Genomic DNA, 18,356 nt, shown 5'->3' on the forward strand with positions numbered 1-18,356 from the left:
AGAATTCTAATGACGTGCCGTCTTCAGAGGCCTAATGCAAAGTTTCCCCTGCCCATGTTTTTGAAGACTTCCCAGAGTGGAAAAGAGCCAAGATCTATATGCTCTCAGTTGATGTCGGATGTAGGTGGCCCCTGGAATGTAATCAGCCTGGCCGAGGCTGTGCTATGTCCTTGCGACTTGTTTTCTTTCTGACTGGCAAATTACTTCTTTTGCAAGGTTGTTTGTTTAGTGTCAGGAGGTTATTAAACAAACTTAAGGCTTGGAGCCTTTAGTCAAATCAGCAGGAATGGGGACAGGGAGGGGTGATTCAATATTTAAGAGGCCACACCTGCCACCATGCCCCAAAAGCTAGGCAACCTGCTGCTCAGAAGGGGGAATGTTTTAGCCACTAGCCTGCTCAGAGGGTACAGTCAGTTGTGATCAGAAAGCTGTAGAAGTCTCATATTCCAGCATCAGAGCCCTGGGACACTGCCTGGCAATGGTCAAAGGGTGAGAAAGACAGATACCAAGGTCTCTGCATCCAGGTCCCTTGGCTCCAGCTGTCCTAGGTCTTGACCTTAATCCATGTTTGAGTTCACTAGATAGGGAGGGCCAAATTCAGGGCTCTCTGGGAAACACGGGTCAGGGTTCTTCCGCCAGCATCCCTAGATCTCAGGCTCCAGGGGCAACTCCAGCTACCTCCACTCTCTCCAATGTTATTACCATTTCCTGAGATTTTGCTGTGCACCAAACACTCTGCTCAGATTTCACAATGATGTACACCATAGTTAAGTCCCCACTGTGTGCCAGGTTCTATGCTAAGCACTTGTCATGCAGTATGTCTAAACTTACCACATAACGCCATGTCCATTGTCCAAAAAAAACCCAGGGTCTCAAAGGGGTCAGATACTGGCCCTTGTCCTTCAACTTCTATGTGCCAGAGACAGAGTTCAAGTCAAGATCTGTATGGCCCCAAAGCAGGATGACTCAGCATTTGAGACTCAGGGCTGCCCCAAAAAATGAGGCGAGGGCTGTGGGTGGTGTTAACTTTCCCAATGAGAGGAAGCTGAGACCTACAGACACTATGAATTGTTCAGGGTCAGGGTGAGACTGAAACCCATGCCTCCTGACAACCCAGGCAAGTGCTTTGCCCCTGACCCCAACACACACACCCTGAGCTTGTCCTTCTGAGGCTCTCCTGTATGATGATCGCAGAGGTTCCAAGGAAGATTCCACCTTCTGTAGAGGGTACACCTAGGACATGCCTCCTACCCCTGGCTATAAACCATCATGTGCCTTTGGGTAGATGACCACCTCCGGCCTGCTAGAAGGAAGTTACACTCCTTTGATGGATGTAAAAACTGAGGCACAGAGAGGTTGAAACTTGCCCAAGGTCACACAACTAGTAAGGGTCAAATTTGGCTTCCAACTCAGGTCCTGGCTTCGCATCCACCACCTCCTACTACCTACCTGGAGCAGGAGGGGGAGCCACCATTAGCATCGACAGCTCTCATTTCCTAATTCACACATAGAAAGTGAACAAACTCGAGCGATAAGAACAAAGGACTTCTTCTGCAAGCAGGTCAGTGACTCACGTCCAGAGGAGAGGAGCAGGGATGGAAGCTCTAAACTGTGGAACACCGAAGGATACTGGGGCTGTTGGCCTGGGGATGAGAAAGTTAAGGGAGCAAGGGGAAGATGCGATGGCTGTTTTAAACTGTATCAAGAGTTGTGAAAAGGAAGGGGGAGTGCAGGAAACTTAGAAGCTCTGTTGGCTCCTGGGGACAAACCAGAGACCAACAGAAGAAGTCAGAAGGTAATTCTCAGCTCAAGAAAAAATATAAATTCTAAAAATTAAGTCACCTGGGGATGTACTATACTGAGTTCCCTACGACCTAGACCAGATAGATAATGCTCACAGAGGACGTTGAAGAGCAATTGTCTGAATCAGGATGGAGAATGATCCCTGAAAGCTCATTCAAATTGAGGAATCTATCAATCTGTGCTGACAATTACGCTTAATACTTAAATAAAGAAGATCTGAGTGGTTTAAGCTGTGTGTGTATGTGTGTGTGTGTGTGTGTGTGTGTGTGTATGTGAATTGCTCAGTCATGTCTGACTCTTTGTGATCCCATGGACTCTAGCCTGCCAGGCTCCTCTGTCTATGAAGTTCTCCAGGAAAGAATACTAGAGTGGGTTGCCATTCCCTTCTACAGGGAATCTTCCCAACCCAAAGATCAAACCAGGGTCTCCTGCATTGAAGGCAGATTCTTTACCATCTGAGCCATCAGGGAAGCCCAAGCCTTTGTCTAAGTGATATCAGATTGGACACATAAAAATAGCCATGGAGTCAAGTATCTGGATGTTGGTCAACCCATTTCCAAATATCAAACAACTGAAAATATTTCTGTTTTTATCTTATTTTAATTTGTTTTTTTATTGTTGAGAAAGTAAGAAGAGAACAGGAATGAGAACTGACTATCGTGAGACTCTCTCTCTCAGTTCATGGTATCTTCATGGCCAAACCTCAGTTCCTGCTCTGTACAAGAAGGACCAGCCCAAGGCTGGAGATCAACAGCACCTCAGTTTCTTATTCCCACAGAGTACTGGGCTCAGCCTTAATTAATAACAGCAAATTAAAAGTACATATTGATTAACTAAAGAATTTATCCCAAAGAAATGAAAACCTATGCTCCACACAGAGATCTGCACATGAATGTTCATAGTAGCTTTATTTATAATCACCAAAAACTGGAAACAACCCAAATGTCTGTCAACTGATGATTGGGTAAATAATATGTGGTCTATCCACATAATGAAATACTGCTCAACAATAAAAACTGATACAACAACTTAGATGGCTCTCAAAGGCATTAGGCTAAGTGAAAGAAACCAGTCTCAATAGATTGCAAACTGTATGAGTCTATTTATGTAACATCTTTGAAAAGACAAAAGTGTGTGATGGAGAAACAGATCAGTGATTTCCAGAAGTTAGGGATGGGGGTAGGGGTTGATTATGAAAGAACAGCACCAAGGAAATTTAGGGAATCATGGAGCTGTTTTGCATTCTGGTTGTGATGGTGATGGTTACACAATCTGTGGATATGTTAAAATTCACAGACTGTATACCCAAAAGTCAACTTTACTGTATTATAATTTAAAGAATATGGCTAATTTTCAAAAGAGCAGCATGCTTGACACAAAAATGTAAAAAAAAAAAAAAAGTCTCAGGAATGACCCATTTATGTTTTTTGAAAGCTTTTATGTTGCATAAGTTCACATATGTTATGCAGATAGTTTGTAATATAGAAAAGAAAGGTCAGGTGAAATTAAAGCCCTTTTTATTGACTATGACTACTTCTGGGGCTAGAAAAGGACTGGGAGGGGTAAAGAAGGACTTTCATATTTTATTCTACATACATCTCAATCTGAACTATTTATATTAGCCTGGCATTATTCTCGTTAAGTAAACAAACAAACAATGGACAAAAAGTACAAGTAGGTACTCATTGTTTAATTTTTTTAAATGAGTCTTAGAACTCAGGATGTATAGTATTCATCAGTACAAAGGTGGCTGCTGAGAAGGGGTCCCATGAACCCTGAAGGGATGAAGGGAATGATGGCTCACAGGTAGGCAGGTATGTCAAAAGGGTCCCTTTGTGCCGTTTTATAGGCAAAGGTCCAGTGAACACTACCTGCAAGTTGTGCTGGGCTCTGGGAGGCTACAAGAAGCCCATGTCCACCTAGAACTGCGAATCGATTTGGGAGGACAAGACAAAGAAAGGTGCATTACTAATAGAAGACTCAGAGTGACAAGACTGACAAGGGAACAAGGACCCACTGCATAGCACAGGGAACTCTGCGCAGCCCTGTATGGCAGCCTGGATGGGAGTGGGGTTTGAGGGAGAATGGGTCCATGTGTATTTATGGCTGTTTGTTAGCCGTTCAACTGAAATTATCACACTGTTAATCTGCTATATCCCAAAGCAAAATAAAAAGATCAAAAGGAAAAAAAAAAAAACAAAACAGCCCAACACAACATTGTAAAACAATTTAAAAAAAAAAGTGACAGGTGCACTTCAGTACTCTGGTCATCACTTACCTAGGTCCCCTCTCAGACAGGTGCTTCTCTTGCGGTGTGTCATTTACTCCTCTAACAATCCCTCGAGGTAACTGCTATTTGTTCTATTTTATACACAAGGAATTTGGGGCTTGGTAAGTTTGAACACCTGCCCACGGTCACACAGAGCAACCTGAATTCAGAACAGCTCTGTGGGAATCCAGAACCCAATCTCTTTACAAAGATTATTTTAGACCCTTAACTAGTAGCAGGTCAATACACACAGCCTAGAAGATGAGGGCTGTCCCTACCCACTAGATGGATCACAGTTGTCAGTGGAAAATTAAAAGAACAAGAACAAAGTCCCAAATCTTCCCCAAAGACCAGCAAATAATTGGTCATGAGCGTGTGTGGAAAGCAGAGATACGTACTTCAAAAAACATGATTTGAGAAGAAGCATGCAACAGATCTCCATACAGCATAATCATGTTAAATATTATTCAGAGAAACACAAACCTCAAAGACACCTTAGAGACAACCACCTCTTTGTAGGTGAGGAGATTGGGCTCAGAGAGGCCAACTGTTTAACTCAAGCCACACAGCAAATCAGTAGCAGACCTAGCTCCAGAACCCAGCCTCCAGACCTCTGACGGATGCAGCACATCACCAGACTGCCTGGAAGCAGTAGGGGACCCCCTCTCTTCACATGCCCCAATTTCCCCTCGTTAGCCCAAGTTCGGAGTCCCTGCTGGCCTAATAACATCATTTTAGTGCTTGACATTTTACTTAATCATCCTCATGGTGTTGAGTGGGTGCCCAGCTGAGGCTTCTGATCTCAAAGGTGGCTCCCAGAAAGGATGACATGTTGCATTAATGTAAACTTTTTCAGGTGATGTCTTTCAAAAAAGACCATCCCCATGGCAAAGAAATGCAAAAAAGCAAAATGGCTGTCTGGGGAGGCCTTACAAATAGCTGTTGAAAGAAGAGAAGCAAAAAGCAAAGGAAAAAAGGAAAGATATAAGCATCTGAATGCAGAGTTCCAAAGAATAGCAAGAAGAGATAAGAAAGCCTTCCTCAGTGATCAATGCAAAGAAATAGAGGAAAACAACAGAATGGGAAAGACTAGAGATCTCCAAGAAAATTAGAGATACTGAGGGAACATTTCAAGCAAAGATGGGCTCGATAAAGGACAGAAAATGTATGGACCTCACAGAAGCAGAAGATATCAAGAAGAGGTGCCAAGAATACATAGAAGAACTGTACAAAAAAGATCTTCGTGTCCCAGATAATCACAATGGTGTGATCACTGACCTAGAGCCAGACATCATGGAATGTGAAGTCAAGTGGGCCTTAGAAAGCATCTCTATGAACAAAGCTAGTGGAGGTGATGGAATTCCAGTTGAGCTATTTCAAATCCTGAAAGATGATGCTGTGAAAGTGATGCACTCAATACACCAGCAAATTTGGAAAACTCAGCAGTGGCCACAGGACTGGAAAAGGTCAGTTTTCATTCCAATCCCAAAGAAAGGCAATGCCAAAGAATGCTCAAACTACTGCACAGTTGCACTCATCTCACATGCTAGTGAAGTAATGCTCAAAATTCTCCAAGCCAGGCTTCAGCAATATGTGAACCGTGAACTTCCTGATGTTCAAGCTGGTTTTAGAAAAGGCAGAGGATAGTGATAGTGAAGTTGCTCAGTCGTGTCCGACTCTTTGCAACCCCATGGACAGTAGCCAACCAAGCTCCTCCGTCCATGGGATTTTCCAGGCAAGAATACTGGAGTAGGTTGCCATTTCCTTCTCCAGAAGCTCTTCCCAACCCAGGGATTGAACCCGGGTCTCCTGCATTGTAGGCAGACGCTTTACCGTCTGAGCCACCAGGGAAGACCTAGGCAGAGGAACCAGAGATCAAATTGCCAACATCCACTGGATCATGGAAAAAGCAAGAGAGTTCCAGAAAAACATCTATTTCTGCTTTACTGACTATGCCAAAGCCTTTGACTGTGTGGATCACAATAAACTGTAGAAAATTCTGAAAGAGATGGGAATACCAGACCACCTGACCTGCCTCTTGAGAAATCTGTATGCAGGTCAGGAAGCAACAGTTAGAACTGGACATGGAACGACAGACTGGTTCCAAATAGGAAAACGAGTACGTCAAGGCTGTATATTGTCACCCTGCTTATTTAACTTATATGCAGAGTACATCATGAGAAACGCTGGGCTGGAAGAAACACAAGCTGGAATCAAGATTGCCGGGAGAAATATCAATAACCTCAGATATGCAGATGACACCACCCTTATGGCAGAAAGTGAAGAGGAACTCAAAAGCCTCTTGAAGAAAGTGAAACAGGAGAGTGAAAAAGTTGGCTTAAAGCTCAACATTCAGAAAATGAAGATCATGGCATCCGGTCCCATCACTTCATGGGAAATAGATAGGGAAACAGTGGAAACAGTGTCAGACTTTATTTTTGGGGGCTCCAAAATCACTGCAGATGGTGAGTGCAGCCATGAAATTAAAAGACACTTACTCCTTGGTAGGAAAGTTATGACCAACCTAAATAGCATCTTGAAAAGCAGAGACATTACTTTGCCAACAAAGTTCCGTCTAGTCAAGGCTATGGTTTTTCCTGTGGTCATGTACGGATGTGAGAGTTGGACTGTGAAGAAGGCTGAGCACCGAAGAATTGATGCTTTTGAACTGTGGTGTTGGAGAAGACTCTTGAGAGTCCCTTGGACTGCAAGGAGATCCAACCAGTCCATTGTGAAGGAGATCAGCCCTGGGATGTCTTTGGAAGGAATGATGCTAAAGCTGAAACTCCAGTACTTTGGCCACCTCATGCGAAGAGTTGACTCATTGGAAAAGACCCTGATGCTGGGAGGGATGGGGGCAGGAGGAGAAGGGGACGACAGAGGATGAGATGGCTGGATGGCATCACTGACTCGATGGATGTGAGTGTGAGTGAACTCCAGGAGTTGGTGATGGACAGGGAGGCCTGGCGTGCTGTGATTCATGGGGTCGCAAAGAGTCAGACACAACTGAGCGACTGAACTGAACTGAACTTTCAAAAAAAAATTTATCCTAGCATTGCACTATTTATATGTTGGCAGGAGCCCCAGGACCTTGTGGACATATTTCTGTTCACCTTGGCTTCCTCCCACCTCCCTCCCATAGCTAGAGTGAGATGCCCATGTCTGGCATTTCATCAGGTAGTCACAGCTGGTATCTGTACAATAATGGAAGGGGCCATGCGGATGCTCTGTCCACAAGAAGACCAGCCAGCCTGGGCGGAGATGGCCCATGTGGTGTGGGTGTTTTGAGTACTGGGAGAACAAAGTATCAGCAGGACAGCTCAGATCATCAACTGAAGCAGAGTCTAGAATAAGTAGTGTCCTGGGGTCCCCACTTGTGTTTTTTGTTTGGTTCATTTTTTGGAGGTTTTTAAATATTTATTTTATTTTTGGCTATGCTGGGTCTTCATTGCTGCGTCAGCTTTTCTCTAGTTGCAGCGAGTGGGGGCCTACTCTCTACTTGGGGTACATGGATTCTCATTGCAGTGGCTTCTCTTGTTGAGGAGCACTGGCTTTAGGGCACGTGGGATTCAGTCATTGCGGCTCCCGGGCTCTAGGGCACAGGCTCAGCAGTTGTTGCACATGGGCTTAGTTGTTCTCTAGCCTGTGGGATCTTCCTGGATCAGGGATTGAACCCGTGACTCCTGCATTGGCAGGCGGACTCTTTACCACTGAGCCACCAGGGAAGCCCTGTTTGTTTTTAAATATTTATTTATTTGGCTGTGCTGGGCTTAGTTGAGGCACTTTGAGTTTGGATCCTCTTCCTCCAGGATCCAATCACAAACACTGATTCTAAACGCCCAGGCCCTAAAGAGCATAAAGAAGCAGAGTGGGTCCCCAGGTCAGTCCTGGTTGGAAAGGTTGGACTAGTTCCCTGGAACCTCTGAGACACTGCCATCCTCAAACACTCCTGAACCCTTTTGAGCCTGTTTTGGTTTTGACCCTTGGTGGCCTCCTTAGTCGACAACTAGCTCTATTTCTTTATTCTATTGTGTTCCACATGAATTCTGCTGCCATCGTCACTATCATCAGCATCTTCAGCCCAGTCATTAAAGTCACTGGTCTTAGAAGCTACAAGTTCTGGTCTGGCCCTGACCACCACTGCCCGACTGCACCCTTGACTCTTTCACTTTACTGCTCAGCCCCTTCCCAGGGCTGTTGGAAGCTAGAGTACTGTACAAAATGCCAGTGATTGTATTAGTCATCTCAGCCTGCCGGAACAAAATACCATAGACCAGGTAACTTAAGCAACAGAAATTCATTTCTCACTGTTAAGAAGACTAGAAGTCCAAGAAGAAGGGGTCAGCAAACTGAGTTTCTGGTGACAATTCTCCTCCTGGCTTGTGGATGGCCACCATGTGCTCACAAGGCAGGGAGAAAGACAGTGAGTTTCCTTGTCTCTCTTCTTGTAAGGATACTAATCTTACAGGATCAAGGCCCCACCCTTATGATTTCAGTTCAGTTCGGTTCAGTCACTCAGTCGTGTCCGGCTCTTTGCGACCCCATGAATCACAGCACGCCAGGCCTCCCTGTCCATCACCAACTCCCAGAGTTCACTCAAACTCACGTCCATCAAGTCGGTGATGTCATCCAGCCATCTCATCCTCTGTCGTCCCCTTCGCCCCCTGCGCCAATCCCACCCAGCATCAGAGTCTTTTCCAATGAGTCAACTCTTCGCATGAGGTGGCCAAAGTACTGGAGTTTCAGCTTTAGCATCATTCCTTCCAAAGAAATCCCAGGGCTGATCTCCTTCAAGATGGACTGGTTGGATCTCCTTGAAGTCCAAGGGACTCTCAAGAGTCTTCTCCAACACCACAGTTCAAAAGCATCAATTCTTGGGCGCTCAGCCATCTTCACGGTCCAACTCTCACATCCATACATGACTACTGGAAAAACCATAGCCTTGACTAGATGGACCTTTGTTGACAAAGTAATGTCTCTGCCTTTGAATATGCTATCTAGGTTGGTCATAACTTTCCTTCCAAGGAGTAAGTGTCTTTTAATTTCATGGCTGCACTCACCATCTGCAGTGATTTTGGAGCCCAGAAAAATAAAGTCTGACACTGTTTCCACTGTTTCCCCATCTATTTGCCATGAAGTGATGGGACCGGATGTCATGATCTTCATTTTCTGAATGTTGAGCTTTAAGCCAACTTTTTCATTCTCCACTTTCATTTTCATCAAGAGGCTTTTGAGTTCCTCTTCCCTTTCTGCCATAAGGGTGGTGTCATCTGCATATCTGAGGTTATTGATATTTCTCCCTGCAATCTTGATTCTAGCTTGTGTTTCATCCAGCCCAGCGTTTCTCATGATGTACTCTGCATATAAGTTAAATAAGCAGGGTGACAATATACAGCCTTGACGTACTCGTTTTCCTATTTGGAACCAGTCTGTTGTTCCATGTCCAGTTCTAACTGTTGCTTCCTGACCTGCATACAGATTTCTCAAGAGGCAGGTCAGGTGGTCTGGTATTTCCATCTCTCAGAATTTTGCACTGTTTTTTGTGATCCACACAGTCAAAGGCTTTGGCATAGTCAATAAAGCAAAAATAGATGTTTTTCTGGAACTCTCTTGCTTTTTCCATGATCCAGTGGATGTTGGCAATTTGATCTCTGTTTCCTCTGCCTTTTCTAAAACCAGCTTGAACATCAGGAAGTTCACAGTTCATGTACTGCTGAAGCCTGGCTTGGAGAATTTGGAGCATTACTTTACTAGCATGTGAGATGAGTGCAATTGTGTGGTAGTTTGAGCATTCTTTGGCATTACCTTTCTTTGGGATTGGAATGAAAACTGACCTTTTCCAGTCCTGTGGCCACTGCTGAGTTTTCCAAATTTGCTGGCATATTGAGTGCATCACTTTCACAGCATCATCTTTCAGGATTTGAAATAGCTCAACTGGAATTCCATCACCTCCACTAGCTTTGTTTATAGTGATGCTTTCTAAGGCCCACTTGACTTCACATCCCAGGATATCTGGCTCTAGATGAGTGATCACACCATCATGATTATCTGGGTCATGAAGATCTTTTTTGTACAGTTCTTCTGTGTATTCTTGCCATCTCTTCTTAATCTGTGCTTCTGTTAGGTCCATACCATTTCTGTCCTTTATCAAGCCCATCTTTGCATGAAATGTTCCCTTGGTATCTCTAATTTTCTTGGAGATCTCTAGTCTTTCCCATTCTGTTGTTTTCCTCTATTTCTTTGCATTGGTCACTGAGGAAGGCTTTCTTATCTCTTCTTGCTATTCTTTGGAACTCTGCATTCAGATGCTTATATCTTTCCTTTTCTCCTTTGCTTTTTGCTTCTCTTCTTTTCACAGCTATTTATAAGGCCTCCCCAGATAGCCATTTTGCTTTTTTGCATTTCTTTTCCATGGGGATGGTCTTGATCCCTGTCTCCTGTACAATGTCACGAACCTCAGTCCATAGTTCATCAGGCACTCTATCTATCAGATCTAGGCCCTTAAATGTATTTCTCACTTCCACTGTATAATCATAAGGGATTTGATTTAGGTCATACCTGAATGGTCTAGTGGTTTTCTCTACTTTCCTCAATTTCAGTCTGAATTTGGTAATAAGGAGTTCATGATCTGAGCCACAGTCAGCTCCTGGTCTTTTTTTTGTTGACTGTATAGAGCTTCTCCATCTTTGGCTGCAAAGAATATAATCAATCTGAATTTGATGTTGACCATCTGGTGATGTGCATGTGTAGAGTCTTCTCTTGTTTTGTTTGAAGAGGGTTCTGACAGAATGTGGTCCACTGGAGAAGGGAATGACAAACCACTTCAGTATTCTTGCCTTGAGAACCCCATGAACAGTATGAAAAGGCAAAATGATAGGATACTGAAAGAGGAACTCCCCAGGTCAGTAGGTGCCCAATATGCTACTGGAGATCAGTGGAGAAATAACTCCAGAAAGAATGAAGGGATGGAGCCAAAGCAAAAAGAATACCCAGCTATGGATGTGACTGGTGATAGAAGCAAGGTCCGATGCTGTAAAGAGCAATATTGCATAGGAACCTGGAATGTCAGGTCCATGAATCAAGGCAAATTGGAAGTGGTCAAACAAGAGATGGCAAGACTGAATGTTGACATTCTAGTAATCAGCAAACTGAAATGGACTGGAATGGGTGAATTTAACTCAGATGACCATTATATCAACTACTGCGGGCAGGAATCCCTCAGAAGAAATGGAGTAGCCATCATGGTCAACAAAAGAGTCTGAAATACAGTACTTGGATGCAATCTCAAAAATGACAGAATGATCTCTGTTCGTTTCCAAGGCAAACCATTCAATATCACAGTAATCCAAGTCTATGCCCCAACCAGTAATGCTGAAGAAGCTGAAGTTGAATGGTTCTATGAAGACCTACAAGACCTTTTAGAACTAACACCCAAAAAAGATGTCCTTTTCATTATAGGGGACTGGAATGCAAAAGTAGGAAGTCAAGAAACACCTGGAGTAACAGGCAAATTTGGCCTTGGAATACGGAATGAAGCATGGCAAAGACTAATAGAGTTTTGCAAAGAAAATGCACTTATGACTTCATGTAATCTCAATTATCTCTATATAGGGGCTTCCCAGGTAAAGAACCTGCCTGCCAATGCAGGAGATATAAAAGACTCAGGTTCAACCCCTGGATGGGAAAATCCCTTGGAGGAGGGCATGGCAACCCACTTCAGTGTTCTTGCCTAGAGAATTCCATGGACAAAGGAGACTGGCAGGCTACAGTCCCTAGAGTCACAAAAGAATCAGGCATAACTCATCTACACACACACCTCTGTATAGGTCCTGCTCCAAATACAGTCCTTTTGGGATTAGGGCTTCAAGTTATGAATTTTGACGGGTCACAGTTCAGTCTATAGCACTGATGATAGAACCATGAGGACTCCTCAGTCTCCAGGAGGACAACATCTTTTTCCAGAGGTAGCCAGTGACCTGAGTTATCCTTTATGGAGCCAGATAGGGCTGTTGGTTCTCTGGCTATGACTTGCCCTGAAGAGGTTACTTCATGTCTATAGAGCACCCACTGTGGCCCAGACTGGCATCTCTAGCTCCCTTCTTCCCCCTCCCCACTGCCCCCATCCCAGCTTAGACCCTGGGAAGACCAGCATGAGCAAACCAGAGTCACCCCAGAGCACTCTTGCCTGAGTCAGAACCTAGACCACAGCCCTCACCCCAGGTCCCAAGTCCTGGCATACCCCTCTCTACTCACGTTCCAATATAACAAGTGCTACTTGAGCACCTGCTGTATGCACAGGCCTGCCGTGGTTGCCATCATTTTTGGTCCCTGGATGTGGTCTGAGCTGACACCCCTGCCCACCTGAGCCTGGAGTGACTCTACTGCTGAAGAAGTAAAATGCTTCGGGGCTCACCTGCCCTACTCCCAGAGGCCCCCAGCTCCTGTCCTATTGCGAGGGCCCAGAGCATTAATTCAGCCCATGGGTGGGGCTGATAGACCAGGCGCCAGTCACCCTCACCACCCTCCCTCCCTGGGCAACTTCAGTTTAGCATTTTGAGGAGGTTCCACTGTGCTGCTAATTCCTAACAAGGGCACTAACTTCTGGATGTTTACTTGATGACTTTGATTGAAATGTGAAACCACTCAAAAATGAATAATTGAAACCTCCCTGCCTGAGTTTACAGGATTAAGACTTGGGGGGGAAACAGAGCCTCCTCCCTTTCTTTCACCCAAGAGTTGACTCGGGCTTTGGTCCTCTGGGCAGGAACACGGAGGTCTCACATGTGACCCACAGCTTTTCTCACCTCTCCCTCCTCCTGCCCAGAGCTGGAGCCTCCAGCCTTTGGGGTGTCCCTTGTAATCCTCTCTGTCAGCCCCGACTGTGAGGCGCCAGGCCTCAAGAAGGCAGTGATGAGCAGGACAGGCGTGGCCCTGCCATCTAGGAACTCTGTTCTGTGACCACACTGGTTCAGCGTCCCAGGACCTTGGCTGCCAGAGCTGGGTGAGACCTTCCACTGACCCAGCTCAACCTTCACTTTATAGAGGTTACAGAGCAGGGCTGCTCCCCAACCCCACTCCCAGCTGTTGTCCTAACTAGAGATCACTCACCCACGGCCTAGGCCAGAACCCCTTCCCCTACCCCCGCAGAGAGAGAGACAACAGTGACCTGGGACCCTGTCTTTATCCCCTGGGGACACCCACTCCCCACCCCCATGATCCTTGACCCTCCCACCCACCCAAACTAGTTTCTCAGTGGTCCTGGCTGAAACTGCCACCATCTTCCACACATCCAGGTGTAGGCTCCTCACAGTCAGCGCTTCTCCCTGCTCAGGCAGCCTTTGCTGGTGACTCCAGGGTGACAGCTACAACCCAGGTGGGATTCACGACAGGAGCACCCAGAGCCTACCTCCTTGGTCGGCCATCATCTCCAACAGTCCCTGGGACTTAGGCCTTTCTGTGGGGGAAGAGAAAGAAAGACGTGCATTTGAACCCCTGCTCTGCCCTTATTTCTTTGTGCCCTGGACAATGAGATAGTAGCTACTCCCTTCATAAGGCCATTATGGGTATTAGATGACGTAATCCATGTAAAACCCTCAGCACCAGGATGGGTACACACCAAGTGCTCAGATCACGTGAGATCTTTTCTCAGCCTCCTGTAGGTGGCCCACAGGCCCTCTGCAGGCTCTGGCAGACGGCAGGCATGACTGAGCGGCCCACCAGGCTGGGACAGGCTGGCTGGGGGAGAAGAAGCCTTCGGAAGGCTTCAGGCAGATGCTTCCAGGAGACCTCCAGCTCTTCAGAGCCCCTGGGACAGTCTGTGAGGGCATCACCTCTTCCCTGGGCCTCTGGCAGCCTGGCAGAGCCTGCACTCTCCTCACAGGTCAACTTCTGGCCCGCCAGGCTCAGCTCCTCCCTGCTTCTTCTCTGTCATTGTGTGTGTGTGGTCCTCAAAAATCACCAGGAGATAGGGGAGGGACTTTACTCTTCACTGCAGGCCCTCCTTCCTCCTCAACTTCTCAGCCCCCTGCCCTGCCCTTCCCTAAGGCTTTGACCCCATTCCTCTTCTGCTTCCCAATTACAGAATGGCTTCCCCCCTTCTAGAAGTGGGGTGAACGTTGTTATTCAGTGGCTAAATCATGTCTGACTCTTTGTGACCCCATGGTCTGTAGCATGCCAGGCTTCCCTGTCCTTCACTCTCTCCCAGAGTTTGCTTAAGTTCATATCCATTTCCATTGAGTGATGATGCTATCCAACCATCTCATCCTCTGTCACTCCCTTCTCCTTTCACCTTCAATCTTTCAGGGGTCTTTTCCAGTGAGTCGATTCTTCACACCAGGTGGCCAAAGTATTGGAGTTTCAGGTTCAGCATCAGTCCTTCCAAAGAATATTCATGTTTGATTTCTTTTAAGATTGACTGGCTTGATCTCCTTGCTGGGGTGAACGAAGTGAAGTGAAGTGAAGTCACTCAGTCATGTCCGACTCTCTGCAACCCCATGGACAGTAGCCTACCAGGCTCCACCATCCATGGGATTTTCCAGGCAAGAATACTGGAGTGGGCTGCCATTTCCTTCTCCAGGGGATCTTCCCAACCCAGGGATCGAACTCGGGTCTCCTGCACTGCAGACAGACGCTTTACCGTCTGAGCTTCCAGGGTGAATATTGTTTCTTAAATCCAAAAGGCATCCATGGAAGTAGAGTTTAGGTGCAGCAGAGCCCAAGTGGGCCAATGGCAGCCACCAGGGAAGCCAGCAGGTTAGAGAAGGTGGTGGTCAGATAGCTAGGCCAGTGGGGGTGGGAGCTAGTGTGAGATGGGCCTATGGTGCACTGTGTCTATATGAGGTGGTGGTGGGAGGCCGCAGGAGGGGAGAGGGAGAGACCAGAGGGGAAGGAAAGTAGGAGCCACCGCAGATGTCTGAGTGAGAGATGATGGGGCCTGGTAGGCAGCAGTGGCTGTGGGGATGGAGCTGTGCAGGGTCTTTGAGCAGATCCAGTACTGAGGATCCTGGAGGGGAAGGCTCAGTGCTACAATGGCTGGGCACTGGGGGCACGGAGATGAGGAGTGGGAGCTCCAGAAGGGTGAAGGAAGTAAGCACTGCTGGGCTGCCTGCTGCTGCTGCTAAATCACTTCAGTCATATCCAACTCTGTGCAACCCCATAGACGGCAGCCCACCAGGCTCCCTCGTCCCTGGGATTCTCCAGGCAAGAACACTGGAGTGGGTTGCTATTTCCCTCTCCAATGCATGAAAGTGAAAGTGAAGTCACTCAGTCATGTCTGACTCTTAGCAACCCCATGGACTGCAGCCTACCAGGCTCTTCCATCCATGGAATTTTCCAGGCAAGAGTACTGGAGTGGGGTGCCATTGCCTTCTCCGACCTTCTCCAAAGCAGTATCAGTCCCATAGTATCCAGATTTTCTCTAGTGAACAGGTAGGATTTTTATGAGCAGAAAAAAAGAAAATCAACAAAGTCATTTCTAGTAAAGAAAAATAAAAGCATCCTCATCCTTTGTTTACTTATATATTATCTACAGGACATCTGTTTCTTACCAAAAAAAAATCCCCATAGGATTATGGAAGAAAAGGCAAGATGAAAATGTCTTCTATCTAATTTGTAACTAAAGTGTAAACACCTGAAAAAGATGGAAAGCAGAGTTGGGGGTCCAGGCCTCCCCTTTCACCCTGGTGGGCCCCCCAGCCAGATCAGATGGGCCTCAGGTGGCTACACCTGCTCTGCTGCCCTGGACGAAGCCACCAAGCTCTGCTTCACAGAGCACAGTTATGAGTCATGAGTCCCAGCCATGGCCGGCTGGGCTAAGCCCAGCAAAGGTGGCCAGACTTAGTGGGGGGGCAGCCACAGCCTTCCTCTGCACCCCCATCAGGGGCCCCCTTCCCTGGGGGTGGGAGAAGCAGACCGTAGGGGCAGTGCAAGCAGCACTGAGGCCAGGCCAACACCAGGGGCGGTGGGAGCAGGAAGGGAACCAACCCCAAGGCTGGCGGAGGAGGCTTTCTGAAAGAGGAGACTCCTGGGCTGCCTTGAATGACAAGTACACGGTGACCAAGGGAAGGTCTGGTGACTGGTTTGGCACAAAGGTGCTGAGGCATGAGAACGTGTGACATGAGACTAAAGGGAATGAAAACGTCAGTGCTTTGGTTTGACTGGAACATAGGGTGTGTGAAGAGAATGACTAAAGGCGTCAGTAGGGGCCATCATAAGAACTTGTATGCTGGCAAGAGACTTTGGGCTACCAGGGTAATAGGGAACTCTTGATTGATGGGCAGTGAGCGAGTGGGACTAACATGGTTCATTTTCCATTTCCGAGAGGCCACAGTCCTGAGAAGTTTTCTTTTCTTTTTTTTAAAATTTTGTGTATTTATTTTGGTCTGTGCTGGGTTTTTTCGCTGCGTGGGCTTTTCTCTAGTTGAGGCAAGTGGGGGCTATTCTCTCGTTAAAGTGCACAGGCTTCTCACTGTGGTGACTTCTGTTGCAGATCATGGGCTCTAGAGCACGGGCTCAATAGTTGAGGCACAGAGGCTTAGTTGCTCCGCGGCTTTGGGATCTTCCACGATCAGGGGTCAAACCTGTGTCTCCTGCCTTGGCAGGTGGATTCTTTACCACTGAGCCACCAGGGGAGCCCTGAGCAGTATTCTAGGCCACATGTCATGACCTACCAGGACTTACCAGGAGGCTGAAGATGAGTTTGGTGTGTGGACTAGCTTTCTATTGCTGCTGTAACAACTTACCACAAAGTCAATGGCTTAAAACAACAGAAACTCATTTTGTTATAGTTCTGGAGGCCAGATATCTAAACTTAGTTCTGACAGGAGTGGGACTGAAATCAAGGTTTCCACATGGCTGACTCTTCTAAAAGTTCCAGTGGAATATCTGTTCTTTGCCTCCCCAGTTTCCAGCAGCTGCCTGCATTCCTCGGCTTATGGCTGCATCACTCTCTTCTCTGTTTCCATGATCAAATGGACTCCTCCTCTTCTGTGACGCATCTCCTCTGCCTCTCTTTTAAGGACAATTATGGTTACAGGGGGGCCAACCCAGATAATCCAAGATAATCCTCCCTCTCAAAGTCCTTAACTTAATTTCATTGGCCTAGTCCCCTTTTCAGTATAAAGTAACACTCACAGGTTCTCTTACTTAAAAAACAAAAACACACTCACAGACTGAAGAGAATGAACTTATGGTTGCCAGGGGGAAGAATGGGGGGAAGGGATAGTTAGGGAGTTTGGTATGGACATGTATACACTGCTATATTTAAAATGGATAACCAAAAATTGCCTACTATATAACACAGGAAACTCTCCTCAATGTTTGGGAGAGAATGGATACATGTTTATGTATGACTGAGTCCCTTCTCTGTTCACCTGAAACTGTCAGAACACTGTTAATCAGGTATAAAAAAAAAAAAAAGTGTAAAATGTTAGTCACTCAGTCGTGTCCAACTCTTTTCAACATCATGGACTGTAGCCCACCAGGCTCCTCTGCCTGTGGAATTCTCCAGGCAAGAATACTGGAACAGGTTGTTATTTCTTCTCCAGGGGAATCTTCCTGACAAAAGGATCAAACCCACATCTCCTACATTGCAGGCAGGTAGGTTCTTTACCATCTGAGCTACCAGGGAAGCCACCCAACACAAAAAAAGTTTTTTAAAAAATTCACAGGCTGTGCATCTCCAGAGACTAGGACATAGACATCTTTGATGCATTATTCCTTCTATCATAGTGCCATTTATCAAGTACCTGAGTATTATTCCTTCTATCATAGTGTGCCATTTATCAAGTACCTGAGTATTATTCCTTCTATCATAGTGTGCCATTTATCAAGTACCTGAGTGCCAGGCTCCAGGCTGGGGACTCAGTGGTGGACAGGCAAATACAGTACCTGCCCCCGTGGAATTTTGGCACTGATGCAGAGCCGAGTCTGCCTTGTGTGTGGAGCTGGGAGATACCCATGGCCACCTCTAGATGTTTCTCTGAGCACCTGGGTTGACTGTCAAGGTGTTCACATAGACAGTAAGAGCAAGTATTAGTGATGGGCTGGGTGTAGAGAGTATATTCAACATACTTTGAAATGTTGACCTGATATACTTTGAAATCTGTGGCATTGACACGGATCAATCAGAAGAAACTTGGGGCTAGAGCAGAGTCCTCACAGACTCCAGCTGTGCCAGTGGTTAACCCTTCAGTTGCTGCAGCATGGGGAAGTCCAGAGGTCCTAGAGGAGAGGTCAGGGTAGCTGGGGTGGCTTAGGCCAGTGGCTATTCATTAACTAATAAGGA

At 46.4% G+C, this 18,356-nt stretch overlaps 1 non-coding gene across 1 annotated transcript; it reads right to left on the reverse strand.

Annotated features, from left to right (window-relative positions):
• Nucleotides 1-5,851: 5,851 nt before the first annotated feature.
• TRNAC-ACA (transfer RNA cysteine (anticodon ACA)) lies at nucleotides 5,852-5,923 on the reverse strand. The gene has a single exon. It is a non-coding gene; the product is annotated as a tRNA-Cys (tRNA).
• Nucleotides 5,924-18,356: the final 12,433 nt, after the last annotated feature.

Source organism: Bos javanicus, chromosome 2 (genome assembly GCF_032452875.1).
Source record: "Bos javanicus breed banteng chromosome 2, ARS-OSU_banteng_1.0, whole genome shotgun sequence".
In the NCBI taxonomy this organism is placed as follows: Eukaryota; Metazoa; Chordata; class Mammalia; order Artiodactyla; family Bovidae; genus Bos; species Bos javanicus.